This window comes from Salvelinus alpinus, chromosome 5 (assembly GCF_045679555.1).
Source record: "Salvelinus alpinus chromosome 5, SLU_Salpinus.1, whole genome shotgun sequence".
In the NCBI taxonomy this organism is placed as follows: Eukaryota; Metazoa; Chordata; class Actinopteri; order Salmoniformes; family Salmonidae; genus Salvelinus; species Salvelinus alpinus.
In genome coordinates, this window is record NC_092090.1 from 6,563,694 (window position 1) to 6,583,693 (window position 20,000).

At 49.6% G+C, this 20,000-nt stretch overlaps 1 protein-coding gene across 1 annotated transcript in view; it reads right to left on the minus strand.

The window, feature by feature from the left end:
* Nucleotides 1-20,000, minus strand: part of hsd11b2 (hydroxysteroid (11-beta) dehydrogenase 2) — a 46,358-nt gene that overhangs the window by 12,265 nt on the left and 14,093 nt on the right. The window lies entirely within an intron of this gene.

Below are 20,000 nucleotides of genomic sequence, written 5' to 3' on the forward strand. Positions count from 1 at the left end.
TTAACGAAGAGAGAGGAGAGAGGGAGGGAGGGATAGAGAGAGAGAGAGAGAGAGAGGAGGGAGAGGAAAGAGGGAGGGAGGGAGGGATAGAGAGAGAGAGGTAGAGAAGAGAGGGAGAGAGAGGAGGGAGAGAGAGAGAGGAGGGAGAGGAGGGAGAGGAGAGAGGGAGGGAGGGATAGAGAGAGAGAGAGAGAGAGAGAGAGAGAGAGAGAGAGAGAGAGAGAGAGAGAGAGAGAGAGAGAGAGAGAGAGAGAGAGAGAGAGAGAGAGAGAGAGAGAGAGAGAGAGAGAGAGAGAGAGAGAGAGAGAGAGAGAGAGAGAGAGAGGGAGGGAGAGGGATAGAGAGAGAGGAGGGAGGGAGGGAGGGATAGAGAGAGAGAGAGAGAGAGAGAGAGAGAGAGAGAGAGGAGGGAGAGGAGAGAGGGAGGGATAGAGAGAGAGAGAGGAGGGAGAGGAGAGAGGGATAGAGAGAGAGGAGGGAGGGAGGGATAGAGAGAGAGAAGGGAGAGGAGAGAGAGAGAGAGAGAGAGAGAGAGAGAGAGAGAGAGAGAGAGAGAGAGAGAGAGAGAGAGAGAGAGAGAGAGAGAGAGAGAGAGAGAGAGAGAGAGAGAGAGAGAGAGAGAGAGAGAGAGAGAGAGAGAGAGAGAGAGAGAGAGAGAGAGATTGGGAGAGGGAGAGAGAGGATACATTGTCGCTTTTTTAGCATACATTATGAAATTCTGAAAAGGTCAAAATTGCTTTGTCTTTGCTCTTTGTTTTTGGGGTTAATGAACAGAACGACTAGAGAGTAGTATGTGGGGGGTCACAGTCATTGTGAAAACGATGGAAAAACAGGAAAGTAGTCATTCACATCTCATTCCACGGTACAACTCAAACCTGTGGACCCTAGGCAGCCGTCCTCTCACCATTAGAATCAGGGGATTAGAATTCAGATCAGGCAGTAGAACCTCTATGCTCTGCACACTATCTACGTTCGACAACAACAGAAAGGAAAAGTTACACGGAACCCAAACCCGGCGACGTGTCCTGTCTGGTCAGGACGTTATGTTTCACGCTGACATTACAAAGATCCACAAATGTCGGCGTGATATTCCAAGAATGAAACATACCGACGTACCAAACCAAACATTTGGTGAATCGCTTAATTAACAACTATAAAACCACAACGCAATACAGAGTTAGAGTTGACAAGCTTTCGGGGGGGACATTTTGTACTCAACATTTTAAAATCACAGGTTGATGGGTTTAGGATTGTGCTCCGTTTTGTCTGGATGAAGAAAAAAAAAGGGTCACTCAGTAGGTGAAAGGTCATGGGGGGGGGTGTGATATGAATCTCCAACCGGCTTCAGTCCCGGTAACAGCCACCGTTTGACATCATGACCTCATGTAAATATCTCAACAGAAGATGGCGTGATAGCGTGCAGGAATGTAGGAATGCAGCGGGGAACACATGAAGGAGACGGCATGGGGGGGGGGGGTCTGCCTTTACAACGTTTTTCATTACTGACTGTTGATTACTGGTTAAACTAGTGAACCTTTAACCGGGGAAGTTGACCATTCACTTAGGACTACCTCCCAAAATGGCACCTATTTCAGATTTAGTGCACTACTTTTAACCGGAGCCCTATATACCCTGGTCAAAAGTAGTGCACTATATAGGGAATAGGGTGTCATAGGGCTCTGGTCTAAAGTAGTGCACTATAATACGGAATAGGGTGCCATAGGGCTCTGGTCTAAAGTAGTGTACTATATAGGGAATAGGGTGCCATTTGGGACAGAGCCCTCAGCTATCCCTTACACTGTCTCACAGATGGATCCAATCCGTTTCTGTCTGTCTGCCAGTTTAATATTTTGAGTCTTGTGGTTTGCTGAAATCAATTGAAACGTCCCTCTGTGAGTATCAGAAATTACACGTGCGCATATTTATTACAAAATGTGTCCCGAATGGCTTGTATTTGTTTCGGGAAATCATTTTTTTTTCTGTATGTTTTGACGAAAAACCTGGGACTGGTTATTGATTCACCCCATGTGGGTTGGCTGGTTTCACAAGTCGTCTTGTTTTCGCCTTCCTGCATGAGAGCTGAGCCAATCACTAAGGTGTGCATCCAGAAATGGCACCCTATTCCCTATATAGTGCACTACTTTAGACCAGAGCCCTATGACACCCTATTCCCTATATAGTGCACTACTTTAGACCAGAGCCCTATGACACCCTATTCCCTATATAGTGCACTACTTTGGACCAGAGCCCTATGACACCCTATTCCCTACATAGTGCACTACTTTGGACCAGAGACATCTGAGAGGCAGACGAGGTCTCCTGGTAACAGTTACCGCAGCACTAACAAAGTTGTTGTAAGAGACGCCAAGCCGCACAGCTTGACTCGCCTCGCCTCGCCCACAGGGCACTCTCCTACCCTTTCCCCTTCATCTCCCTGTCTTCCTCTGTCCCTCTACCCCTTTCCCCTGCATCTCCCTCTCTCCCTGTCTTCCTCTGTCCCTCCTCCCCTTTCCCCTTCATCTCCCTCTCTCCCTGTCTTCCTCTGTCCCTCCTCCCCTTTCCCCTTCATCTCCCTGTCTTCCTGTCTTCCTCTGTCTCTCCTCCCCTTTCCCCTGCATCTCCCTCTCTCCCTGTCTTCCTCTGTCCCTCCTCCTCTTTCCCCTTCATCTCCCTCTCTCCCTGTCTTCCTCTGTCCCTCCTCCCCTTTCCCCTTCATCTCCCTGTCTTCCTGTCTTCCTCTGTCTCTCCTCCCCTTTCCCCTTCATCTCCCTGTCTTCCTGTTTTCCTCTGTCTCTCCTCCCCTTTCCCCTGCATCTCCCTCTCTCCCTGTCTTCCTCTGTCCCTCCTCCTCTTTCCCCTGCATCTCCCTCTCTCCCTGTCTTTCTCTGTCCCTCCTCCTCTTTCACCTGCATTTCCCTCTCTCCCTGTCTTCCTCTGTCCCTCCTCTCTCCTCCTTCCACTCTCCTCTCTCCTCTCTCCTCTCTCCTCCTTCCACTCTCCTATCTCCCTCTCCTCTCTCCTCTCTCCTCTCTCCTCTCTCCTCTCTCCTCTCTCCTCTCTCCTCTCTCCTCCCACCTCCCTCTTCCTCCCTCCTCCTCCCTCCCTCTTCCTCCCTCCCTCTTCCTCCCTCCCTTCTCCTCCCTTCCTCCCTCGGATGCTCCTACAAACCTGTTATCTCTGTCGAGGGGGGTGGGGCTTTATGTCGTGCTGCTTTAAAAACCCTTCTTCTCTTGAAAACAAACAGATACTGTGGTTTGAGGCTGAGTTCCTCTATAAGCACTTTGTGACAACGGCTGATGTAAAAAGGGCTGTAGCAATACATGTGATTGATTGATCTCAGAACAGATCTTAGAACAGATCTTAGAACAGATCTTAGAACAGATCTCAGAACAGATCTTAGAGCAGATCTTAGAGCAGATCTCAGAGCAGATCTTAGAACAGATCTTAGAACAGATCATGTAAACCCATTTAAAACCCACTTCTTTCTCTATAACGTCATGTGTCTTCTCCTGCATGCAGGGATACATCGCTAATGGTACCCTATTCCCTGTGTAGTGCACTACTTTAGACCAGAGCCCTATTACCTGTGTAGTGCACTACTTTAGACCAGAGCCCTATTACCTGTGTAGTGCACTACTTTAGACCAGAGCCCTATTCCCTGTGTAGTGCACTACTTTAGACCAGAGCCCTATTACCTGTGTAGTGCACTACTTTAGACCAGAGCCCTATTCCCTGTGTAGTGCACTACTTTAGACCAGAGCCCTATTACCTGTGTAGTGCACTACTTTAGACCAGAGCCCTATGGTAGTGCACTACTTTTGACCAGGGCCCTATGGTAGTGCACTACTTTAGACTAGGGCCCTATGGTAGTGCACTACTTTAGACCAGGGCCCGATGGTAGTGCACTACTTTAGACCAGAGCCCTATGGTAGTGCACTCCTTTTGACCAGGGCCCTATGGTAGTGCACTACTTTAGACCAGGGCCCTATGGTAGTGTACTACTTTAGACCAGGGCCCTATGGTAGTGTACTACTTTAGACCAGGGCCCTATGGTAGTGTACTACTTTAGACCAGGGCCCTATGGTAGTGTACTACTTTAGACCAGGGCCCTATGGTAGTGTACTACTTTAGACCAGGTCCCTATGGTAGTGCACTACTTTAGACCAGAGCACATTTGGGATGCACTCTTAAAGAAGGAGGGAAGGACTGACGGAGTAGAGAAGGAGGGAGTCAACAGCCCAGAGCCCAGCTGACTGACGGAGTAGAGAAGGAGGGAAGGACTGACGGAGTAGAGAAGGAGGGAAGGAGGGAGTCAGCAGCCCAGAGCCCAGCTGACTGACGGAGCAGAGAAGGATGGAGGGAGGGAGTCAGCAGCCCAGAGCCCAGCTGACTGACGGAGCAGAGAAGGAGGGAAGGAGGGAGTCAACAGCCCAGAGCCCGGCTGACTGACGGAGCAGAGAAGGAGGGAAGGAGGGAGTCAGCAGCCCAGAGCCCAGCTGACTGACGGAGCAGAGAAGGAGGGAAGGAGGGAGTCAACAGCCCAGAGCCCGGCTGACTGACGGAGCAGAGAAGGAGGGAAGGAGGGAGTCAGCAGCCCAGAGCCCAGCTGACTGACGGAGCAGAGAAGGATGGAGGGAGGGAGTCAACAGCCCAGAGCCCAGCTGACTGACGGAGCAGAGAAGGATGGAAGGAGGGAGTCAACAGCCCAGAGCCCAGCTGACTGACGGAGTAGAGAAGGAGGGAAGGAGGGAGTCAGCAGACAGACTAATGGAGCAGGAAAGAGGGAAGGAGGGAAGGAAGGAGTCAGCAGACAGACTGATGGAGCAGGAAGGAGGGAAGGAAGGAGTCAGCAGATAGACTGATGGAGCAGGAAGGAGGGAAGGATGGAGTTAGCAGACAGACTGGCAGAGTAGAGAAGGAGGGAAGGAGGGAAGGAAGGAGTCAGCAGACAGACTAATGGAGCAGGAAGGAATCAAGGAAGGAGATAGCAGACAGACTGACGGAGCAGGAAGGAGGGAAGGATGGAGTAAGCAGACAGACTGATGGAGCAGGAAGGAGATGGCGGGAGGGAGGGAGCCAGCAGACAGACTGATGGAGCAGGAAGGAGGGAAGGAAGGAGTCAGCAGACAGACTGATGGAGCAGGAAGGAGGGAAGGATGGAGTCAGCAGACAGACTGGCAGAGTAGAGAAGGAGGGAAGGAGGGAAGGAAGGAGTCAGCAGACAGACTAATGGAGCAGGAAGGAGTGAAGGAAGGAGATAGCAGACAGACTGACGTAGCAGGAAGGAGTGAAGGAGGGAGGGAGGGAGATAGCAGACAGACTGACAGAGCAGGAAGGAGTGAAGGAGGGAGGGAGATAGCAGACAGACTGACGGAGCAGGAAGGAGTGAAGGAGTGAAGGAGTGAAGGAGGGGGGAGGGAGATAGCAGACAGACTGACGGAGCAGGAAGGAGTGAAGGAGGGAGGGAGGGAGATAGCAGACAGACTAACGGAGCAGGAAGGAGTGAAGGAGGGAGGGAGATAGCAGACAGACTGATGGAGCAGGAGGAGTGAAGGAGGGAGGGAGATATCAGACAGACTGATGGAGCAGGAAGGAGTGAAGGAGGGAGGGAGGGAGATAACAGACAGACTGATGGAGCAGGAAGGAGTGAAGGAGGGAGGGAGGGAGATAGCAGACAGACTGACGGAGCAGGAAGGAGTGAAGGAGGGAGGGAGGGAGATAGCAGACAGACTGACGGAGCAGGAAGGAGTGAAGGAGGGAAGGAGGGAGATAGCAGACAGACTGATGGAGCAGGAAGGAGTGAAGGAGGGAGGGAGGGAGATAGCAGACAGACTGATTGGGCAGGAAGGAGTGAAGGAGTGAAGGAGGGAGGGAGGGAGATAGCAGACAGACTAATGGAGCAGGAAGGAGTGAAGGAGGGAGGGAGGGAGATATCAGACAGACTGATGGAGCAGGAAGGAGTGAAGGAGGGAGGGAGATAGCAGACAGACTGATGGAGCAGGAAGGAGTGAAGGAGGGAGGGAGATAGCAGACAGACTGACGGAGCAGGAAGTAGTGAAGGAGGGAGGGATGGAGATAGCAGACAGACTGACGGAGCAGGAAGTAGTGAAGGAGGGAGGGAGGGAGTTGGCAGACAGACTGATGGAGCAGGAAGGAGTGAAGGAGGGAGGGAGATAGCAGACAGACTGACGGAGCAGGAAGTAGTGAAGGAGGGAGGGATGGAGATAGCAGACAGACTGACGGAGCAGGAAGGAGTGAAGGGGTGAAGGAGTGAAGGAGGGAGGGAGGGAGCAGACAGACTGATGGAGCAGGAAGGAGTGAAGGAGGGAGGGAGGGAGATAGCAGACAGACTGATGGGGCAGGAAGGAGTGAAGGAGGGAGGGAGGGAGGGAGATAGCAGACAGACTGATGGAGCAGGAAGGAGTGAAGGAGTGAAGGAGTGAAGGAGGGGGGGGGAGATAGCAGACAGACTGACGGAGCAGGAAGGAGTGAAGGAGGGAGGGAGGGAGATAGCAGACAGACTGATGGAGCAGGAAGGAGTGAAGAGACTTTCTGACATAGATCTAGGCTGCTTCCCAAATGGCTCCCTATTCTGTGCTCTGGTCTATAGTAGTGCCACTATATAGGGAATAGGGCTCTGGTCTATAGTAGTACCACTATATAGGGAATAGGGCTCTGGTCTATAGTAGTGCCACTATATAGGGAATAGGGCTCTGGTCTATAGTAGTGCCACTATATAGGGAATAGGGCTCTGGTCTATAGTAGTACCACTATATAGGGAATAGGGCTCTGGTCTATATAGTAGTGTACTAATATAGACCAGAGCCCTATTCCCTATATAGTGGTACTACTATAGACCAGAGCCCTATATAGTGGTACTACTATAGACCAGAGCCCTATTCCCTATATAGTGGTACTACTATAGACCAGAGCCCTATTCCCTATATAGTGGTACTACTTTAGACCAGAGCCCTATATAGTGGTACTACTATAGACCAGAGCCCTATTCCCTATATAGTGGTACTACTATAGACCAGAGCCCTATTCCCTATATAGTGGTACTACTATAGACCAGAGCCCTATTCCCTATATAGTGGTACTACTATAGACCAGAGCCCTATTCCCTATATAGTGGTACTACTATAGACCAGAGCCCTATTCTCTATATAGTGCACTACTATAGACCAGAGCCCTATTCCCTATATAGTGGTACTACTATAGACCAGAGCCCTATTCCCTATATAGTGGTACTACTTTAGACCAGAGCCCTATTCCCTATATAGTGGTACTACTATAGACCAGAGCCCTATTCCCTATATAGTGGTACTACTATAGACCAGAGCCCTATTCCCTATATAGTGGTACTACTATAGACCAGAGCCCTATTCCCTATATAGTGGTACTACTATAGACCAGAGCCCTATTCCCTATATAGTGGTACTACTATAGACCAGAGCCCTATTCCCTATATAGTGGTACTACTATAGACCAGAGCCCTATTCCCTATATAGTGGTACTACTATAGACCAGAGCCCTATTCCCTATATAGTGCACTACTATAGACCAGAGCCCTATTCCCTATATAGTGGTACTACTTTAGACCAGAGCCCTATTCCCTATATAGTGGTACTACTATAGACCAGAGCCCTATTCCCTATATAGTGGTACTACTATAGACCAGAGCCCTATTCCCTATATAGTGGTACTACTATAGACCAGAGCCCTATTCCCTATATAGTGGTACTACTATAGACCAGAGCCCTATTCCCTATATATTGGTACTTCTATAGACCAGAGCCCTATTCCCTATATAGTGGTACTACTTTAGACCAGAGCCCTATTCCCTATATAGTGGTACTACTATAGACCAGAGCCCTATTCCCTATATAGTGTTACTACTATAGACCAGAGCCCTATTCCCTATATAGTGGTACTACTATAGACCAGAGCCCTATTCCCTATATAGTGGTACTACTATAGACCAGAGCCCTATTCCCTATTAAAGTTGAATACTTTTGACCAGGGCCCATAGGGGTGGCTTCAATGGAGGCACCATCCCACACCATTCAGACCAATGGAGGCACCATCCCACACCATTCAGACCAATGGAGGCACCATCCCACACCCCTCAGACCAATGGAGGCACCATCCCACACCCCTCAGACCAATGGAGGCCACATCCCACACCACTCAGACCAATGGAGGCACCATCCCACTCCCCTCAGACCAATGGAGGCATCATCCCACACCATTCAGACCAATGGAGGCACCATGCCACACCCCTCAGACCAATGGAGGCCACATCCCACACCACTCAGACCAATGGAGGCACCATCCCACTCCCCTCAGACCAATGGAGGCACCATCCCACACCATTCAGACCACGCTGGTCCGCACGTGAGCCCATTGGAGCAGCAGCCACCACATAACTATAGGTACGTGTTGACCCGGCTGGTTCACCGCTCACAATCACACACACACACACACACACACACACACACACACACACACACACACACACACACACACACACACACACACACACACACACACACACACACACACACACACACACACACTCCTGACCGTGCCCTTGACCGATAGATCTTTGTTAATCTTTTGTTAGTGTTTCTCATGGCGAGCGGTTGGCCGTTGAGTAACAACATTCCCAGCGCTCACCTCCTCGTCTTCCCTTTGGAAAGGCCATTCCCTTTTGGACCGTGTCCGATAATGTGTTCCAGGAAAAGTAGGTTGCAACCGAACACCGTTCCCCAACAGCTCGTTGACGCTGCAGCCTCCATTGAAGTATGATCTGGTTTCCTGAGGGATCCGTAAGAAATGGGTCATGGCCAACAGCAAGGGTCCAGCCCTATTGGTCACGGCCAACAGAAGGGTCCAGCCCTATTGGTCCCGGCCAACAGAAGGGTTCAGCCCTATTGGCCACGGTCAACAGAAGGGTTCAGCCCTATTGGTCCCCGGCCAACAGAAGGGTTCAGCCCTATTGGCCACGGTCAACAGAAGGGTTCAGCCCTATTGGTCCCCGGTCAACAGAAGGGTCCAGCCCTATTGGCCTCGGCCAACAGAAGGGTTCAGCCCTATTGGTCCCCAGTCAACAGAAGGGTCCAGCCCTATTGGCCTCGGCCAACAGAAGGGTTCAGCCCTATTGGTCCCCGGTCAACAGAAGGGTTCAGCCCTATTGGTCCCGGTCAACAGAAGGGTTCAGCCCTATTGGTCACGGTCAACAGAAGGGTTCAGCCCTATTGGTCCCCGGTCAACAGAAGGGTTCAGCCCTATTGGTCCCGGTCAACAGAAGGGTTCAGCCCTATTGGTCCCCGGCCAACAGAAGGGTTCAGCCCTATTGGTCCCGGTCAACAGAAGGGTTCAGCCCTATTGGTCCCGGTCAACAGAAGGGTTCAGCCCTATTGGTCCCCGGCCAACAGAAGGGTTCAGCCCTATTGGTCCCGGTCAACAGAAGGGTTCAGCCCTATTGGTCCCCGGTCAACAGAAGGGTTAAGCCCTACTGAGACATGGATTCTGTCTGGCCACTCTACCATAAAGGCCTGATTGGTGAAGTGCTGCAGAGATGGTTGTCCTTCTGGAAGGTTCTCCCATCTCCACAGAGGAACTCTAGAGCTCTATCAGAGTGACCATCGGGTTCTTGGTCACCTCCCTGAGGAGGTACTGAGTAAAAGGGTCTGAATACTTATGTAAATGTGATATTTCAGTTTTTTTTTTTTTATACATTTGCAAACATTTCTTAAAACCTATTTTTGCTTTGTCATTATGGGGTATTGTGTGTAGATTGATGAGGGGGGGAAAAAACAATGTAATCAATTACAGAATAAGGCTGTAACGTAACAAAAAGTGTAAAAAAAAGTGAAAGGGGTCTGAACACTTTCCCAAATGCACCTTATGTAGGGAATAAGGTGCCTATTTCAAATCAAATCAAATCAAATTTTATTTGTCACATACACATGGTTAGCAGATGTTAATGCGAGTTTAGCGAAATGCTTGTGCTTCTAGTTCCCGACAATGCAGTAATAACCAACGAGTAATCTAACCTAACAATTCCACAACTACTACCTTATACACACACACAAGTGTAAAGGGATAAAGAATATGTACATAAAGATATATGAATGAGTGGTGGTACAGAACGGCATAGGCAAGATGCAGTAGATGGTATAGAGTACGGTATATACATATGAGATGAGTACTGTAGGGTATGTAAACATAAAGTGGCATAGTTTAAAGTGGCTAGTGGTCCATGTATTACATAAGATGGCAAGATGTTTCTCTGTGTGGAAGTTTGGCTGCTCTGAGACCGTGAGGAAGCAGCTGCAGACGGGTTTCTCTCTCTAGTGTAAGGATCCCGATCCCCCCCCCTGCGGGGCCCCTCATCATAATCTCACTGCTGCTCAACTTTCTACCAGATAATTTCAGAGACCGTAGAGGCACTTTCTCTCTGTAGTGGCCAGGGGTAGAATACTAAACCCTAAACCCTAAACCCTAGCATTAACCCTAAACCCTAAACCCTAAACCCTGGCAGTAACCCTAAACCCTAAACCCTAAACCCTAAGCCCTAAACCCTAAACCCTAAACCCTAGCATTAACCCTAAACCCTAAACCCTAAACCCTAAACCCTAGCATTAACCCTAAACCCTAAACCCTAAACCCTAAACCCTAGCAGTAACCCTAATTCTAACTGTCACTCTAGCAGGCTGTTGCATATCTTAGCTGTTGTGTTTAATAGTTATTTGATCTTGTGACCATCTATAGATCATCTATAAGGGGAATGTCTAAATAAAGTGCGACTCAAATCTGGTGGAAAAATAAAAAATCACCCCAAGGACTTGTTGATATGTGCTGGATCACCAGTCAATGTTAAAACAACGAGGACGAGTTACAATCCACGGACCCCAAGTCAGATTCCATTAGTCGGATTCCATGGACCCTAAATCAGATTCCATTAGTCAGATTCCATGGACCCTAAATCAGATTCCATTAGTCAGATTCCATGGACCCTAAATCAGATTCCATTAGCCAGATTCCATGGACCCTAAATCAGATTCCATTAGCCAGATTCCATGGACCCTAAATCAGATTCCATGGGCCCTAAATCAGATTCCATGGACCTTAAATCAGATTCCATTAGTCAGATTCCATGGGACCTAAATCAGATTCCATTAGTCAGATTCCATGGGACCCTAAATCAGATTCCATTAGTCAGATTCCATTAACCAGACTCAGATGTCATAACCTCTGTGGATGTTATAACCAGGCTCAGATGTCATAACCTCTGTGGATGTTATAACCAGGCTCAGATGTCATAACCTCTGTGGCTGTTATAACCAGACTCAGATGTCATAACCTCTGTGGATGTTATAACCAGGCTCAGATGTCATAACCTCTGTGAATGTTATAACCAGGCTCAGATGTCATAACCTCTGTGGATGTTATAACCAGGCTCAGATGTCATAACCTCTGTGGCTGTTATAACCAGGCTCAGATGTCATAACCTCTGTGGATGTTATAACCAGGCTCAGATGTCATAACCTCTGTGAATGCTATAACCAGGCTCAGATGTCATAACCTCTGTGGATGTTATAACCAGGCTCAGATGTCATAACCTCTGTGAATGTTATAACCAGGCTCAGATGTCATAACCTCTGTGGCTGTTATAACCAGACTCAGATGTCATAACCTCTGTGAATGTTATAACCAGGCTCAGACGTCATAACCTCTGTGGATGTTATAACCAGGCTCAGATGTCATAACCTCTGTGAATGTTATAACCAGGCTCAGATGTCAGAGCACTTGCTTAAACAGTATAGTTGTTAAACCCTAGGGACCCTGGTTAAAGTAGTACACTGTATAGGGAATAGGGTGCCATAGGGCTCTGGTCAAAAGTAGTGCACTATATAGGGAATAGGGTGCCATTTGGGATGCAGATGTCTGGCTCTCACCACCAGCTAGCTCGCATCCAATGGTCAACTGTCCAGACATCCAGACAGTCTGAATCTGAGAGACGGCTGAGAAAACGCGTCAGTCTAATAAATGTGTGTAAAACAAACAAACTTGTTTAAACTCACGTTGAAGGAAACTCTTCCTGTGTGATGGCCAGCCTCTGGTGCACTGAGTACTTAGTGTGATACTATACTGTAGTCTCCACTGAGTACTTAGTGTGATACTATACTGTAGTCTCCACTGAGTACTTAGTGTGATACTATACTGTAGTCTCCACTGAGTACTTAGTGTGATACTATACTGTAGTCTCCACTGAGTACTTAGTGTGATACTGTAGTCTCCACTGAGTACAGTCTTAGTGTGATACTATACTGTAGTCTCCACTGAGTACTTAGTGTGATACTATACTGTAGTCTCCACTGAGTACTTAGTGTGATACTATACTGTAGTCTCCACTGAGTACTTAGTGTGATACTATACTGTAGTCTCCACTGAGTACTTAGTGTGATACTGTAGTCTCCACTGAGTACTTAGTGTGATACTATACTGTAGTCTCCACTGAGTACTTAGTGTGATACTATACTGTAGTCTCCACTGAGTACTTAGTGTGATACTATACTGTAGTCTACACTGAGTACAGTCTTAGTGTGATACTATACTGTAGTCTCCACTGAGTACTTAGTGTGATACTATACTGTAGTCTCCACTGAGTACTTAGTGTGATACTATACTGTAGTCTACACTGAGTACTTAGTGTGATACTATACTGTAGTCTCCACTGAGTACAGGCTTAGTGTGATACTATACTGTAGTCTCCACTGAGTACTTAGTGTGATACTGTAGTCTACACTGAGTACTTAGTGTGATACTATACTGTAGTCTCCACTGAGTACTTAGTGTGATACTATACTGTAGTCTCCACTGAGTACAGTCTTAGTGTGATACTATACTGTAGTCTCCACTGAGTACCGTCTTAGTGTGATACTATACTGTAGTCTCCACTGAGTACTTAGTGTGATACTATACTGTAGTCTCCACTGAGTACAGTCTTAGTGTGATACTATACTGTAGTCTCCACTGAGTACAGGCTTAGTGTGATACTATACTGTAGTCTCCACTTAGTACAGGCTTAGTGTGATGCTATACTGTAGTCTCCACTGAGTACAGGCTTAGTGTGATACTATACTGTATTCTACACTGAGTACTTAGTGTGATGCTATGCTGTAGTCTCCACTGAGTACAGGCTTAGTGTGATACTATAATGTAGTCTCCACTGAGTACAGTCTTAGTGTGATACTATACTGTAGTCTCCACTGAGTACAGTCTTAGTGTGATGCTATACTGTAGTCTCCACTGAGTACAGGCTTAGTGTGATACTATACTGTAGTCTCCACTTAGTACAGGCTTAGTGTGATACTATACTGTAGTCTCCACTGAGTACAGGCTTAGTGTGATACTATACTGTAGTCTCCACTGAGTACTTAGTGTGATACTATACTGTAGTCTCCACTGAGTACAGTCTTAGTGTGATACTATACTGTAGTCTCCACTGAGTACAGTCTTAGTTTGATGCTATACTGTAGTCTCCACTGAGTACTTAGTGTGATACTATACTGTAGTCTCCACTGAGTACAGGCTTAGTGTGATACTATACTGTAGTCTCCACTGAGTACAGTCTTAGTGTGATACTATACTGTAGTCTCCACTTAGTACAGGCTTAGTGTGATACTATACTGTAGTCTCCACTGAGTACAGGCTTAGTGTGATACTATACTGTAGTCTCCACTGAGTACTTAGTGTGATACTATACTGTAGTCTCCACTGAGTACAGTCTTAGTGTGATACTATACTGTAGTCTCCACTGAGTACAGTCTTAGTGTGATGCTATACTGTAGTCTCCACTGAGTACTTAGTGTGATACTATACTGTAGTCTCCACTGAGTACAGGCTTAGTGTGATACTATACTGTAGTCTCCACTGAGTACAGTCTTAGTGTGATACTATACTGTAGTCTCCACTGAGTACAGTCTTAGTGTGATGCTATGCTGTAGTCTCCACTGAGTACAGGCTTAGTGTGATGCTATACTGTAGTCTCCACTGAGTACAGTCTTAGTGTGATGCTATACTGTAGTCTCCACTGAGTACTTAGTGTGATACTATACTGTAGTCTCCACTGAGTACAGGCTTAGTGTGATGCTATACTGTAGTCTCCACTCAGTACAGTCTTAGTGTGATGCTATACTGTAGTCTCCACTCAGTACAGTCTTAGTGTGATGCTATGCTGTAGTCTCCACTCAGTACAGTCTTAGTGTGATACTATACTGTAGTCTCCACTCAGTACAGTCTTAGTGTGATGCTATACTGTAGTCTCCACTCAGTACAGTCTTAGTGTGATGCTATACTGTAGTCTCCACTCAGTACAGTCTTAGTGTGATGCTATACTGTAGTCTCCACTCAGTACAGGCTTAGTGTGATGCTATACTGTAGTCTCCACTCAGTACAGTCTTAGTGTGATGCTATGCTGTAGTCTCCACTCAGTACAGTCTTAGTGTGATGCTATACTGTAGTCTCCACTCAGTACAGGCTTAGTGTGATGCTATACTGTAGTCTCCACTGAGTACTTAGTGTGATACTATACTGTAGTCTCCACTGAGTACAGGCTTAGTGTGATGCTATACTGTAGTCTCCACTCAGTACAGTCTTAGTGTGATACTATAATGTAGTCTCCACTGAGTACAGTCTTAGTGTGATGCTATACTGTAGTCTCCACTGAGTACAGGCTTAGTGTGATGCTATACTGTAGTCTCCACTGAGTACAGGCTTAGTGTGATACTATACTGTAGTCTCCACTGAGTACAGGTTTAGTGTGATGCTATACTGTAGTCTCCACTCAGTACAGTCTTAGTGTGATGCTATACTGTAGTCTCCACTGAGTACAGGCTTAGTGTGATACTATACTGTAGTCTCCACTGAGTACAGGCTTAGTGTGATACTATACTGTAGTCTCCACTGAGTACAGGCTTAGTGTGATGCTATACTGTAGTCTCCACTGAGTACAGGCTTAGTGTGATGCTATACTGTCGTCTCCACTCAGTACAGTCTTAGTGTGATACTATACTGTAGTCTCCACTGAGTACAGTCTTAGTGTGATACTATACTGTAGTCTCCACTCAGTACAGTCTTAGTGTGATACTATACTGTAGTCTCCACTCAGTACAGTCTTAGTGTGATACTATACTGTAGTCTCCACTCAGTACAGTCTTAGTGTGATACTATACTGTAGTCTCCACTCAGTACAGTCTTAGTGTGATGCTATACTGTAGTCTCCACTCAGTACAGTCTTAGTGTGATGCTATTCTGCGGTAGAGTAGTGGTGTAATAATGTGTTGTATGTAGGACAGTAATTTCCTTCATCTTGTTTGGACCCGCAGGAACGTAGCTTCTGACTTTGCAGGAATTGATGGAGACTCTTAAGAAATCCCAAATACACCACAAAAATAAAAAAATAAAATGATTTCAAGTTTTGGAAGTAATTCTAGGGGATATTTCTTAGAAATCTGGTAACACTGGGCAGTGATTATAAATGTGTATAAAACAAACTGGGCAAAACTGACTCCCATTCTGTTTAAAAGAAGGAGGTACTGTCATTCTTCCTATGTACTTGGCAGTGCACTGAGTACAGACTTGTGTGGTACCCTATCCCCTATATAGTGCACTACTTTTGACCAGGCCTCATAGGGAATGTTCCATTTGGGATACATCCCCAGGGGCCAGACCAGAGGTTGCCCAGTCAGTCAGTCAGTCAGTCAGAGAGAGAGAGTCAGTCACGTTCTGTGACTCTCTCTCTCTCTCTGACTGGAACGTTCATTCAATGCCAGCCTCTTTTGTGTTGCACTTCAATTGACTTTGTAAGAGGTTTACAGCTTTTTCCACTTTCTCCTTTTAATTCCCAGAGTCGTGAGTGACTTAATACAGGCTTTGAGGAGAACAGGACCAATTAAGAAAAAGTCTCTCACCACTCTGCCTTGTCCGAGCCAGAAGGGAGGGAGGGAGGGAGACATGAAGGGGGAGAGGTGAGGGAGGGAGGGAGACATGAAGGGAGTGAGGTGAGGGTGAGGGAGGGAGACATGAAGGGGGAGAGGTGAGGGAGGGAGGGAGGGAGACATGAAGGGGGAGAGGTGAGGGAGGGAGGGAGGGAGACATGAAGGGGGAGAGGTGAGGGAGTGAGGGAGACATGAAGTGGGTGAGGTGAGGGAGTGAGGGAGACATGAAGGGAGTGAGGTGAGGGAGTGAGGGAGACATGAAGTGGGTGAGGTGAGGGAGGGAGACATGAAGGGGGTGAGGTGAGGGAGGGAGACATGAAGGTGGTGAGGTGAGGGAGGGAGGGAGACATGAAGGGAGTGAGGTGAGGGAGGGAGACATGAAGGGGGTTGAGGTGAGGTGAGGGAGGGAGGGAGACATGAAGAAGGTGAGGTGAGGTGAGGGAGGGAGACATGAAGGAGGTGAGGTGAGGGAGGGAGACATGAAGGGGGTGAGGTGAGGGAGGGAGGGAGACATGAAGGGGGAGAGGTGAGCGAGGGAGCGAGACATGAAGGGGGTGAGGTGAGGGAGGGAGGGAGGGAGACATGAAGGGGGTGAGGGTGAGGGAGGGATACATGAAAGGGGTTGAGGTGAGGTGAGGGAGGGAGACATGAAGGAGGTGAGGTGAGGGAGGGAGACATGAAGGGGGTGAGGTGAGGGAGGGAGGGAGACATGAAGGGGGAGAGGTGAGCGAGGGAGCGAGACATGAAGGGGGTGAGGTGAGGGAGGGAGGGAGGGAGACATGAAGGGGGTGAGGTGAGGGAGGGAGGGAGGGAGACATGAAGGGGGAGAGGTGAGGGAGGGAGACATGAAGGGGGTGAGGTGAGGGAGGTATGGAGACATGAAGGGGGTGAGGTGAGGGAGGGAGGGAGACATGAAGGGGGTGAGGTGTGGGAGGGAGGGAGACATGAAGGTGGTGAGGTGAGGGAGGGAGGGAGACATGAAGGGGGTGAGGTGAGGGAGGGAGGGAGACATGAAGGGGGTGAAGGAGGGAGGGAGGGAGACATGAAAGGGTGAGGTGAGGGAGGGAGGGAGACATGAAAGGGTGAGGTGAGGGAGGGAGGGAGACATGAAAGGGTGAGGTGAGGGAGGGAGGGAGACATGAAGGGAGTAAGGTGAGGGAGGGAGGGAGACATGAAAGGGTGAAGTGAGGGAGGGAGGGAGACATGAAAGGGTGAGGTGAGGGAGGGAGGGAGACATGAAAGGGTGAGGTGAGGGAAGGAGGGAGACATGAAGGGGTGAGGTGAGGGAGGGAGGGAGACATGAAGGGGGTGAGGTGAGGGAGGGAGGGAGACATGAAAGGGTGAGGTGAGGGAGGGAGGGAGACATGAAAGGGTGAGGTGAGGGAGGGAGGGAGACATGAAAGGGTGAGGTGAGGGAGGGAGGGAGACATGAAGGGGGTGAGGTGAGGGAGGGAGGGAGACATGAAAGGGTGAGGTGAGGGAAGGAGGGAGACATGAAGGGGGTAAGGTGAGGGAGGGAGGGAGACATGAAAGGGTGAGGTGAGGGAGGGAGGGAGACATGAAGGGGGTGAGGTAAGGGAGGGAGGGAGACATGAAAGGGTGAGGTGAGGGAGGGAGGGAGGGAGACATGAATGGGTGAGGTGAGGGAGGGAGGGAGACATGAAGGGGGAGAGGTGAGCGAGGGAGCGAGACATGAAGGGGGTGAGGTAAGGGAGGGAGGGAGACATGAAGGGGGTGAGGTAAGGGAGGGAGGGAGACATGAAGGGGTGAGGTGAGGGAGGGAGGGAGGGAGACATGAATGGGTGAGGTGAGGGAGGGAGGGAGACATGAAGGGGGAGAGGTGAGCGAGGGAGCGAGACATGAAGGGGGTGAGGTAAGGGAGGGAGGGAGACATGAAAGGGTGAGGTGAGGGAGGGAGGGAGACATGAAGGGGGAGAGGTGAGCGAGGGAGCGAGACATGAAGGGGGTGAGGTAAGGGAGGGAGGGAGACATGAAGGGGGTGAGGTAAGGGAGGGAGGGAGACATGAAAGGGTGAGGTGAGGGTGAGGGAGGGAGACATGAAGGGGTGAGGTGAGGGAGGGAGGGAGACATGAAGGGGTGAGGTGAGGGAGGGAGGGAGGGAGACATGAAGGGGTGAGGTGAGGGAGGGAGGGAGGGAGACATGAAGGGGGTGAGGTGAGGGAGGGAGGGAGGGAGGGAGGGATGAAGGGGTGAGGTGAGGGAGGGAGGGAGACATGAAGGGGGAGAGGTGAGAGAGGGAGCGAGACATGAAGGGGGTGAGGTGAGGGAGGGAGGGAGGGAGACATGAAGGGGTGAGGTGAGGGAGGGAGGGAGGGAGGGACATGAAGGGGGTGAGGTGAGGGAGGGAGGGAGGGACGTGAAGGGGGGGAGGGAGGGAGGGAGGGAGACATGAAGGGGGGGAGGTGAGGGAGGGAGGGAGGGAGACATGAAGGGGTGAGGTGTGGGAGGGAGGGAGGGAGGGACATGAAGGGGGTGAGGTGAGGGAGGGAGGGAGGGACATGAAGGGGGGGAGGTGAGGGATGGAGGGAGGGAGGGAGAGACATGAAGGGGGGAGGTGAGGGTTACAGGAGGGGGAGGTGTTAAGGCTGATAACTATGCCACCAGACGGCCTCTCGGGGAAACTATGCTGACCCATGGAGTGAGGTAAGGGGGGGAAGGGAGACATGAAGGGGGTGAGGTGTGGGGGGAAGGGAGACATGAAGGGGGTGAGGTGAGGGAGGGAGGGAGGGACATGAGGGGGGAGGTGAGGGGGGAAGGGAGACATGAAGGGGGTGAGGTGAGGGAGGGAGACATGAAGGTGGTGAGGTGAGGGAGGAGGGAGGGAGGGACATGAAGGGGGTGAGGTGTGGGGTTTAGGTAGGAGGAGGTGTGGGAGGGAGTGAGGTGAGGGGGGTTTAGGTAGGAGGAGGTGTGGGAGGGAGTGAGGTGAGGGGGGTTTAGATAGGAGGAGGTGAGGGAGGGAGTGAGGTGAGGGGGGTTTAGGTAGGAGGATGTTCGGGAGGGAGTGAGGTGGGGGGGGTTTAGGTAGGAGGAGGTTCGGGAGGGAGTGAGGTGAGGGGGGTTTAGGTAGGAGGAGGTGTGGGAGGGGGTGAGGTGAGGGGGGTTTAGGTAGGAGGAGGTTCGGGAGGGAGTGAGGTGAGGGGGGTTTAGGGGTGTGTTAAGGTCTGGTTACTATACCACCAGACAACCTCATTATGGCACTAGATAATCTCTCGCTGGGACTGGGCTTACCCATGGGGTGAGCTTTGTAATACTCTGGCACAGCACCAGTAGACCTACCCTCTTTAACCACCCACTCCACCCCACCCACCCACCCACCCACCCCACCCCCCCACCCACCCACTGCAGAGCCCCTGTGACCTTTCTGCCATAGACAATACTAGAAGCAAAATGATGAGACTCTGGGCTTGGTAGCAGACAGTAAAGACCTGCTCCACTTCCTGCTCCCTCCCTCCCTCCCACCCATCCAGGCCCTGTGCCCCTGTGCCCCTGGCAGTCTTATCCAATCTATACTTATGGGACACACCCAATACTGGGCATGGAACCAAACGCTGCATTTCAATCCTATGACATGGAGCCCTATGACCCAACATTGGGGTTGGTACCACACTGTGAAGACATGTCTGATAGTAGAAATCACATAACTCTATACAAGGTACATTTTTGGTCCAATACAAAAAAAAGGGAAGTCAAAGTAGTTTTCAGTTTCAAATGTCTTGAAAGTCGCTTCATACTGTGGAGAGAACACAGATGTAAACATTATTGTGGCCTTGTATTCTCTCCTTGAGGTCGGTGTCTGTTGGCAGCTGTATTTACTAACAGTTCTAAATCAGACTGAACCAGTGTTCCCTCCTTGAGGTCGGTGTCTGTTGGAAGCTGTATTTACTAACAGGTCTAAATCAGACTGAACCAGTGTTCCCTCCTTGAGGTCGGTGTCTGTTGGCAGCTGTATTTACTAACAGTTCTAAA